At 36.9% G+C, this 10,813-nt stretch overlaps 1 pseudogene; it reads right to left on the reverse strand.

The window, feature by feature from the left end:
• Window positions 1-6,251: 6,251 nt before the first annotated feature.
• On the reverse strand, window positions 6,252-8,401 carry LOC139828044 (histone-lysine N-methyltransferase SETMAR-like; annotated as a pseudogene).
• Window positions 8,402-10,813: the final 2,412 nt, after the last annotated feature.

A 10,813-nucleotide genomic window follows, 5' to 3' on the forward strand; every position in this document is an offset into this window, starting at 1 on the left:
ATTAAAAAAAAAAAAAAAAAAAAACACACAACAAACTAGTACATAACCTTATGTCTTGATGATGTTCCAGTTGGCTAGCATTGCTCTGCCTTACATTGTTTGGCCTATTTTTCACTCAGATGCTGTGTTTGGGTTTAATAGCCAAAATTATCGTGCAAAGCTGCTTCATAGTTTCCAAATGCCACTTAAGAGGTGGATGAGCTTTGAAAGTAATGTGAAGTGATTCTCTCATAGCTTGTAATGCAGTTTGGTACAGAAGGAGCTGCATTGATATAAGATGATGATTTAAGGTTTGGCAGACGTTGAGTAACAGTTACCATGCATTTTTCCTCCTAATTCTCCCAATTCAACTTAATAGGCAAATCATGTTTTCTCTCTGCTTTCCTGATCATTCTCCATTAACCTGAAGTCTTTGATAAATATGCATTGCCTCATAATGTTGCATAAACATTTTTTAGATGGCAAATAGAGAGTAAACAAAACCCAAGTTAAAATGATATTAAAGACTTTGGTGGCTTATTAATCATTTATACAAAGCTTATTAATCAAATGGATACTTTAAAACAAAATTCTTTCTTCCAAAATCAGAGAACAGATGCTATGAGGGCCTTATCTCTATTAGTAGGTGAAAGCTGGCAGGAGCCAGTTCTCCGTCATCCCTGATTCACTTTTAAATGTTCAGACTCCGGAAACCAGAGTACATCCTCATACTAACTCATTAGTTCTGTCTACATGTGAGTCTTTGATTCAATGATTTTGTGTGCTCCTGGTGAAAAGGTTACCATACACAAAGGCCTGTCTGTCTCCTCCAGCACAGTTTTCTTCCCTTTTCCTTGGTCCTTCATTTACTGCTAAGTTTGTCTATCTCTCTGTTACATCTCCTTAGAGCCTTGTGAATAAATTAGTAACTTTGCTTTATATGCCCAAGAACTGATTGATTTGAAAATAACACAAAGGACCACATCCTCACCTCCCCCACATTAGCTCTCCTCTACTAACTGAAGGTTTCAACACCCCAAGTGAGGGTGTAGTAATACCAATGGCTGGATCAGCACTCACAACAGTTGCGTGAGTGCCAGTTTGGGACACAAAAACAAGCACTGGAGACTGGGGAGAAACCACTGATGGCAGGACTACTTGATGGAGAAAAGACTTGCATCCTAGCTGAATTAAAAACTTTGGAGAAAGGTGAAAACAAGCAGATGGGAGAGTAAAAGTGGTAAACCTTCTGCAATTAATCTTAAAAGGTAAATTTGGTGCTACTTGTGAAATGATACTTGACAGGCTGGTTACTGTTTTACTTCTGAGCTTCTGCAGTGAGAAGCTCAGGCTCAGTATTGCGGTGCAGCTGGGCCACAATTGTAAAGGAGTTGAGTCCCTAAGGATATGGAATCACAGTTCAGTTCTTCTGAGCTACTAAATCAAAGCTGTAGTAAGAAGTAGCTGCTCTTACTCAAGATCTTCTGATTAATGTATTCTTAAAGTTATGGGGGAAATTCTGCATTATTTGAAGTCAATAGCAAATTCCTACTGGCTTTGTAAGGGCCAAGATTTACCTGCCGCTTAAACAAGGGAGATAATTTTTTGTCATGTGTTAAACTTTTCCTGTCAAAGCATTATTTCTTCCTAAGTATTTAACTTGCCTAGTCGAACATGAGTTAAAGGATACACAACCTGGTCCACATTTAAACATGTTAGCTGGACCATGTTAAAATTCACCCTTTAATTCCTAGTCTAGACAAAGGCACACTCTATAAGAGAGGGAAGAAGCTGTCTATAATCTGAGTGATTAATGGGCTGAAAGCAGATGTGAGATATAAAAGAGTTTGTAAGCTTCGTCTACTACCTGGAGGTAAAGTTTGGCTGTCACAAGCAAGAGAAAAGGGATACATTTCAAAGGAGGCTGGAACTGCAGCCAAAATGCATTATATGATTATACAGCCAGGACTGACTTTGATCACACCTCAAAAGTAAAACAAACACGAGCATGAAGAAGAAAGGGTTTTTTTCCCCCAAAAATAGCTCAAAAGGATGAATTCATTAAAGAAAAACAAGCACTCTAGGGCAATGGTACCAAACATGACTTGGTGTTTTAAATCCCTCATCCCCATTGTAAGAGTGAATGTGACTCTGCTTAGGGCACTGGTGTAACCCTGCAGCTTCACTCGATCCCCAGGGAGAGAAAGGGGTTGCTGTGAACCTTTGTGTACATGTAATCTATCCGGAAACAATTGTGGTCTAGCTAGTGCACTTTGTGCAGTCTGTTATGCAGGTAACCTAACACAGAGCCATCAAATAACTGGAGATCAGTACCAATAGAGAAAAGAACCAATGTACCAAGACAGAAAATAAAATAACACCAACTTACTTGGAGAAACATCTGTGGATCACAGAGCTGCAGAACTGGGTGTCATTATCTCCATTTTAAAGACAGAAAGCTAGAGAAGGGAGATGTGAAATAGTTTATTCCAGTCATTCAGGCTTGAAAGTTAAAAATCCTAGATCTCTGTTTCAATCTACTGCTGACTTATAAACACCTACTAGGAAAGAAAAGGAAAAGTATATTTTTATATATATTCTAGTTTGGACTCAAAGGACTAGGCAGCATGATGAACAAAGTACATTCTCTCTTTGTGGTTAGAGTTTACTTAAGAAAATTTTACAATTTAGGAAGGCAAAATAAATTGTCTGTTTGTTTAGGGAGTTTAATTGCTAAGACTAGGGAATGTCTCATCCAGAAACCAAGTCAGATTTTAAAAATGCTTAAGTTTTAAAATCTTGTATTGTATACTTTGTTATATGGAGCAGTCAAGCTCCCTGGGTGTTTAGAACAGACCTTTCTGTTCAAGCTGACGTCTGATAATATTTGGAACTTCACACTTGCAAACCTTTGCAGGTATTAAGTATCTTTACAATATAATCGTGAGACGCGCAAAAAGACTGCAGTCCCATTTCTATACCCCACTTTTCCTACCTATGTATGAAAAATAATCATGTAAACTCAGAGAAAGGCAACGTCACTGAATTTTCTGATACCCTCCACACAAGAGACCGAGGACTTGGATTTGCAGTGTCCTGTATTTTGGGTAGTTTTACCTGTATTTAGATTGAAGAAAATTATATGAAGAGAGGAAGTAGGATTTCCAGGTTGCTTTGTTTTTCTCTCTGGAGTCTCTGCTTCATTTGATGCATGACACACAGTCTCAGAGCCTCAATTTACTCATGTTCAAAAAGGTGGGGAGACATATTTGCTCTTTCTAAAAATATTTGAGAGCTATTTCTGCAGTTTGTTTTAAAATGCCCAGTATTTCTTAGGTCTGATTTATAATTTAAAACAGGTATCCTCATGTGATTGTGTGGGGACAGAGGACCTCTAAAATCTTAATAAGAAAAAGTATAAACGAGTTCAGGTTATGCCAGTGATTTTCTGGAAAGCTACACTGGTTAAGATTGTTATTTATTTACTTATTGGTAGTGTCCCTAGCAAAACCTCTAACAAAACAAAAATATACCATCAAAAGAACTTATATCTGGATGTTTAACTGTACGTCCACTAGAAGGCTTTTTCTGGCGTACTAGAACCAGGAAATCTTTGGTGGTGCAGACTAGGTCTACAAACACATTTTAAGTAATTCCAACAGTGGAGAGTGTATCTAATTTGAAAAAGATTCCTCTGATAATGTGATAACAAATAAACATAAATCACACTGAACCTGGAAAAAGAACAAACACTTTTTTTTTTTTTTTACTTCAAGGAAAAATTCTGATATCAAAAATAGCAGTAGAGAATGGTTTCAAAAAGCAATACAAGCACTAATGGCCTTTTTTTTTTTTTTTTTTTTTTTTACATTTTAACATTTTCAGTCTTATTTTGCACCTTAAAAGAAAAAATAAATAAACACAACAAAAAAACCCTAACAAACCATAAAAAATAACGTATAATCAGTCACCCTTTTACCAGTACCTTCTTCAGCTGTGATTGTAATAGGAATATGACAGCCTCAGTTCCTCTGTTAAGGGAAAGGGTGAAGTCTTCATTTGCTTCTAGTGTAATAGATTAAACTAGAGAATCCATTTTAGTCAGGGAAGAGTGGATGTTGGTGAAGTTATGAGCTTACTGCACCTTTTAAAATGAAATATTTAAACAAGTGGAACCTTACGTTGTTGATGCATTAAGCTGACATAGAATGTAAATCAAACAACACCTAAATGTCCTTTAACAAAGTCAATTATATTATATAAGCCTAACAGAGATGGAACTCCTTTATCCTGTGCATCTGCCAGTTTTTTCTTTTGAGATAAAAACCTTCCTACAGATGCAGAATAGCATTTATAACTGCTCAGCACTGTGCTATAAATTTAAAAGAAATTAAACAAAATGTATTTTTTATTAATGTTATTGAAAAATGTTGTCCCATAATCTAAACATCTACTGGAAACATCTAGTCAGTTCCTGAAATCATCTCTATTAGATTATGTAGATACCATCTATGAAAATACTTCTAAACTTAATCTGTCAAGACTTCAAAGAGTCTATAAGCAAATACTTAGATTTGCATTAGATTTTTGACTTTGAAATCCATTATTGTAAGTTCCTTGCTGACTTTGATGTGTTACCTTTACACCTCCTCCCTGAGAAAGGAGGTGTAAAGGCAGCACATTAGTTTATAGATGTTCACAGACTGTTTTTCGGATAAGGCCATTTAAATCTCTTTTGAAGGTCAATCCCAGCTCTTATCATTCAAGAAGTAATAATAACAGAGAAAGTCTGCCTAGAGTAAGGACTGCTTTAAAACACAAAATAGCAGGGGTGGAATGAACTTACTTAACTCTTGACCTAGCACAATATCAGCATTCTAGTGTTTTGCAGTGACAATGCCCTGCTAAGACATAGTGTGAAATTTCAATATAGGTGTATGGAATTAAATGTTTAAGGAGAACAAGAGGTTGCAGCTGTTTACAGCCGGCATATTTTTTTATCTGGTTTCTTTGATTTATTTATTTTTATTTATTGCAATTAATAATATACTGATGAACTATTAAAATACTGCTTGAAACACTCAGTAAGATACCCCATGTTCAAACACAGGACAGAAACTTCTGTTATGCATATGACAACATTTTCAAACCTGGCTGGCTAAAGTTAGACTTTGAAAATAATCTGGAAGCAACTTTCTTGCTTTCCCCGGGCCTGTTTTTTCTCTTCACCAGACCTCTCTACTTGCTGTGCAAGTAGGTCCCTAAATTTGGGATGTTTTCTGCCCTTCTGGCATGCATGTCACTTCACTATACGTCATAAGATGAATTTTGAACTATTTTGGAATATTATTGTTTTTCTCCTTATCATTGTTTTCCTCTGAACAAGAAAAATGTGTAATCTATATTTCTTCTTTTAAGGAACAGTCTATAACAAAGTCTGTTTCTAGTCACTTTGTCTAGGTTCATTTTGGTTTCAGTGATTATTTGTCATATGTAACAGGCTTATATAGACAAAGTAGTTGGGGAGGTATTGCTTCCATATAAGGGACCTTATTCTCAGAAGATGGAACCTTACTTTTGAATACAAAGTTTGACAAAGAAAGCAGCAAGAAACCCAGAAAATACTGAAATTGTTAAATATGGTAGGGAGCAACATTTAGTAGATTTTTTATTTATTTATTTCTTTTGTAGGTTTTGGATGAAGTTTGGCAGCAATTCATGGTGTTACATGTTCTCCTAGTTGAATGCTGACAACTCTAACTTTGCAATAACTAGATTATTTGCATGTGATTTGTGAGTACAAAGAGTTTTGAAACTAACCCTCTCAGATGCATTTTTGCGTGTGCTCAGCAGCATTTTCTGTCCTGCTAACAAGTAGAGAGGAGCTACAAAATGTCAATGCAGCGTAGTCATTTGTAGGAAACATTGTCTCTGCCGTTCCAATGAGACAGAAAGTTTTTGCTCTGACCAAAACAGCGCTATGGTAATACCAACCAACAAGTAACAGAAGTGACCAATATCAGAGAAGTGTACAGGGGAATATGTAAATTTGCAGGGGTTTGAACCACATCTATAAAAAGAATAGGGCCAGACTGATTTCAGAAGTTTTATGCTGTCATGCTTGCCATTGTGTTTTGAGATGCTGTGCGTGCATCTGTGTCAGTTTTTCCCTAGTAAGGAAAATACAACTATATATTAGATTGTTGCAAAAGTAGTTGCAGTTCTGGACCATTAATTTTAAATCATTATAACTAGGCTCAAACACATATTTATTAATCAAAAGAGGAACCATTATACTCAACACATTTTTGTCCATGAAAAATAAATTTATTTAATCCTGTAGCATCAAAGTCTGTGCTTTAGGATTCAACAGACTCTTGGAAAGTGTTTTCTGCATCCTGCTCATTGTGGAAGCATTTTCCCTGCAAAAAACTGTCAAGATGCTTGAAGAAGTGGTAGTCAGTTGACGAGAGGTTGGGTGAATACAGTCGATGAGGCAAAACTTTGTAGCCCAATTAATTCAACTTCTGAAGTGTTGGTTCTGTGACATGCGGTTGGGCATTATTGTGAGAAGAATTGGGCCCTTTCTGTTGACCAATGCCAGCGGCAGGCATTGCAGTTTTCAGTGCAACTCATTGATTTGCTGAGCATACTTCTCAGATGTAATGCTTTGCCAGGATTCAGAAAGCTGTAGTGAATAAGACCAGCAGCAGACCGCCAAACAGTGACTGTGACATTTTTTTGGCGCAAGTTTGGCTTTGGGAAGTGCTTTGGGGGTTCTTCTCGATCCATCCACTGAGCTGGTCATCACCTGTTGTAGTATAAAACCCACTTTTTATGACATGTTACAATCCAATTGAGAAATGGTTCATTTTTGTTGCATAGAATAAGAGAGGATGACACTTCAAAATGATGATTATTTGATTTTTGGTCAGCTCTTGAGGCACCCACTTACTGAGCTTTTTGCCTTTCCAATTTGCTTGAAATGCCAAACAACCATAGCATGGTTAAAGTTTAGTTCTTTGGCAACTTGTGGTGCAGTTCTAAGAGGATCAGCTTCCATGAACGCTCTCAAATGGTCGTTGTTAACTTCTGATGGCTGGCCACTTCGCTCCTCATCTTCAAGGCTCTTCTGTGAAACTTTTTGAACCATCACTGCACTGCGGTTCATTAGCAGTTCTTGGGTCAAATGTATTGTTGATGTTGCAAGTTGTCTCCACTGATTTATGACCTGTTTTGAATTTGAATTAAAAAAATCACTCAAATTTGCTTTTTGTCTAGCATCATTTCCACAGTCTAAAATAAACATAAAATAAACAGTAAGTAATAAGTGTGTAGCAAAAGAACATGAAGCAAGAAAAGTGCATTAGAATGATGTGAAACATAACCACATTTATTTACTGATGTATTCCAATATCAAATGGCAATTTTCAACAATGCAAAAAACTACAATTCCTTTTGCACCAGCCTTTGTGCTTCCCAAAGTTTTTGGAGAAAGTAACTTTAGAACGGGCTGTTTTATTTGCAAACGGTTTTTCTTGTCCACATTATTTGCAAAATAAGAAAAAATTTTGTAAGAAATTTGGTGATTTTAAAGCTTACGTTTAAATGATGGATAACAGTGAAAAAAGTCAGATATGTTGTTCATCAACCCACTTAAATGCAAGCAGAACCTAACAGTGTTGTTTCAACATATTAAATTTGTGCTACGATTCCTTATATATTTTCTCACATAAACAGTTTTAGACCCCAGATTTGTTTCTGTTGATTTTAAGTGCTTATCAAGCCCACATTTTGAACGATTCTTGTGCTTCTCCCCAGGGTAGCAGAGGCATGGAAGATTTGTCAACCACTTTTCTGAAGATGGAAAGTAGTGCATAGAGATGAAATTATTTAGTATTTCACAGACTCTCTGTCAGCAAGTACTTGTGATCACCGTTCCTAAGGTCTAGGTAAGTTCGGATCATCGCAGTAGCTTTTCTTTCTGGGTCTAGAGCTTACTTCATGGCTTTTACAGCAAGAGAAGGAGAATTCACGTGTATGAGCCACACTTCTCCATGTAGTTATAAGGACTGTTGAACAACTTAACATAAGTTGTGGCTTGCATTAAAAGAATTTTCTCTAGAGGTAGTGCTCTGGTGATTTTTTTGTCAGTACAATAAGTATATTGCTCTGACTGCTCTAACTTCACAGGCAGGTTGGAGCATTTGTGCCACAATCTGTACTGTGGAAAGCTGAAGGAAAGCAACAGCTTGTGTGTAGAAAGGCTACTAAGCCCTCTGCACACCGGGAAACAGTTTTTTATCCTGAACTTTCCAATCTGGCCTAGAAATAAAAGCAATCCTAATGTAGGTCAGGAGGAAAAGAAGTAGTTTAGGCCTCTTACCCTAAGCCTACGTGCTGTAGTAGGGATCATTCGCATCACTGATGTCAAGCAGTAGATTTAGGTAGTTAAAACTTTAACTCCTGTAGTGATGATGAGGAATATCCAGGATCTACTTAGATAAGCGTAAGCTTATATTTCTCAAATGCAAATGAAAAGGAAGTATGCCTCAAATTCTTAAGACATTGGCTGAATCTGAGTCAAGAACTTCAGTGTATATATATAAAAGGATCAAAATAAAACTTCTTTTACAAATACTTAGGTAAAGATTTGTGATTTTAAGACTCCAGGGTTATTTCTTTGAAACCTTCACATGTATCATATTCCTTCCCTTCTTAGTTTAAGTAAAAAAAAAAAATAAAGCAAGCACCCTCTCAATAAAACCGAAAACTACCCAGCAGAATCATTGCAGAGGATCTCAAATTCCACTTCTCTATGATGTAGTGCTGCTTGGGGTCCAGTTTTCCCATTTTCCTTCTGACCTGCCAACAGCAATGTATTTGCTGTCTGCCTGAAGATCGCTGGAGAAGTGCCAGTCATAATCTTCCCCTTATTGATTCTGGTCAGCAGCTATTGACAGCTTTAAAAAGATTATGTTTTAATTGGGGATCAGATAGATGGCATTTTAAGGTATTTAATTTCACTTTGTAACTCACTATAGATTATCTGAGTGGTTCCACAACTCAAGGAGGATAAAGATGAATGTGTTGTCCTTTTCTTTAGGTGACCCTGAGTGCAAATGTAGCTCAAGCTAAAGTGACTGAAAATCTTTTTCTATCAATGGGCTGAAAAGGTTGAATGTGAATTCATTAATGTTATCTTTGTTTAAGGCACAATACGTACACCTCACCAAGCTCACATCTTCAGTGTTCACACTTGTTCTCATGTGATTTAAGAGTGAAATAAACTGGTGAAGTAAATTCAGAAAAATCAAGACAAAGAGTTAAAATCCACATTGTCTTGAAACTTGTATGTTCACTCACAGCTCTACAAAATGGGTGTGCAGAAGTACCATGGAAAAGATGGGATATAGGTTCCGAATTTGATGGTGATGACTTCTTTGCCTCACAAATGAGGTTCAAGGCAGCGCTGAATAAACAGATTCCTAAAATTGTTTTCTGCACATTTAAAGAAATGAATATATTCTTACAAAGAAAAACAATTCAAGAGACAGGAATTCAAAACTAAATACTGAATTATGAGACCTACACACCACCATGTAGCTCAACCTGAACAGCCAAAGTCTGATAATCCCACTTTCAGTACTCAAAATTGTCTGGTGGACTGTCTAAAGGTGCCTTCAAGAAATCTAGATCCATCTCACCAGGAGATGCTTAATAACAGATGCTGATGAAGTTCAGAACCTAGCATTCTGTACATGCTAGATGCACCAAGGATTATAATTTCAGATTTACTGGGCATAAATTTGAGGATATTTTTCCCAGAGATGCAGCTTTTTTTAACGTCCAGGCTTGATTCGGGGACTCTGAAAACTGTATTGGATTTTCCCACATCCAGCTAAGTATTGCATAGATATTTATCATCTTGAATGTAACAGATTTGATGTGTCTCAATTATATCAATTTCTCTGGACAGTAATACCTACCACATCATTGTTGATTTCTGTGAAATACTCTATATATGAATATTGCAATTTTAGTTAAGCTAAAAGGTTGAAAGACCCTCTGTTGCTTGATTTCATCATCCAAGGACATGGTCATTGCTTTACATAGTAAACTAGAGCCCACTGAAGAATTACAGAAGAAAGCTTATTTGTTGTGCATAATGGTTATAAGACGCATTCGTATGCAGGTAAACAACTATTGCTTAGTGATTATATTCCTGATACATCAATAGATGAAAGAAAGACCCGGTTTGTGTGAGATGAAGAGGATCTTAAAGATCCCTTGTAAAGGGTGAAGTGAATGATTAGGACACAGAGAGCTGAATGTCCAAAATATTTGCTCCCTTGATATCCTTCATAGATTTTCAAAATACATTTAATAGGTACTTTTTTTTCTGTTTGTGCTTCCTCATCTCACTTATTCCAAGTCATTAAATCTCTTCACTGTCTCCCAGACCATGCAAGTCGACAGCCTTCCCGAGTTGTGTGTGGAGAGAAATAAAGTGTGATGTGGATACCTGAAAGAGGCCATATGAATTGTATGTAGAAGGTACATAATTCCTTCCTCTGCCTATAGAACCACTTCAGTTCAAGACATCTGTAGTTGTGAGACGCATCCCACCTTCTTTCACTTGAGGCTGTCTACCATAGTTAGACTTTGGCTGCAGCAACACAAGATATGGAAGGCATTTCTTTTCTCTGCAGTACTTCCACATGTCCTGCCACCTTTGTCCCTGCTGCCATTTCAGAGCCTGAGGACCTCACAATCAGGAACACGCTCATTCCGTCTCACACAGCTTGTGAGACTGGGAAGCACTGTTATGCCT

Source organism: Patagioenas fasciata, chromosome 5 (assembly GCF_037038585.1).
Source record: "Patagioenas fasciata isolate bPatFas1 chromosome 5, bPatFas1.hap1, whole genome shotgun sequence".
NCBI lineage: Eukaryota > Metazoa > Chordata > Aves > Columbiformes > Columbidae > Patagioenas > Patagioenas fasciata.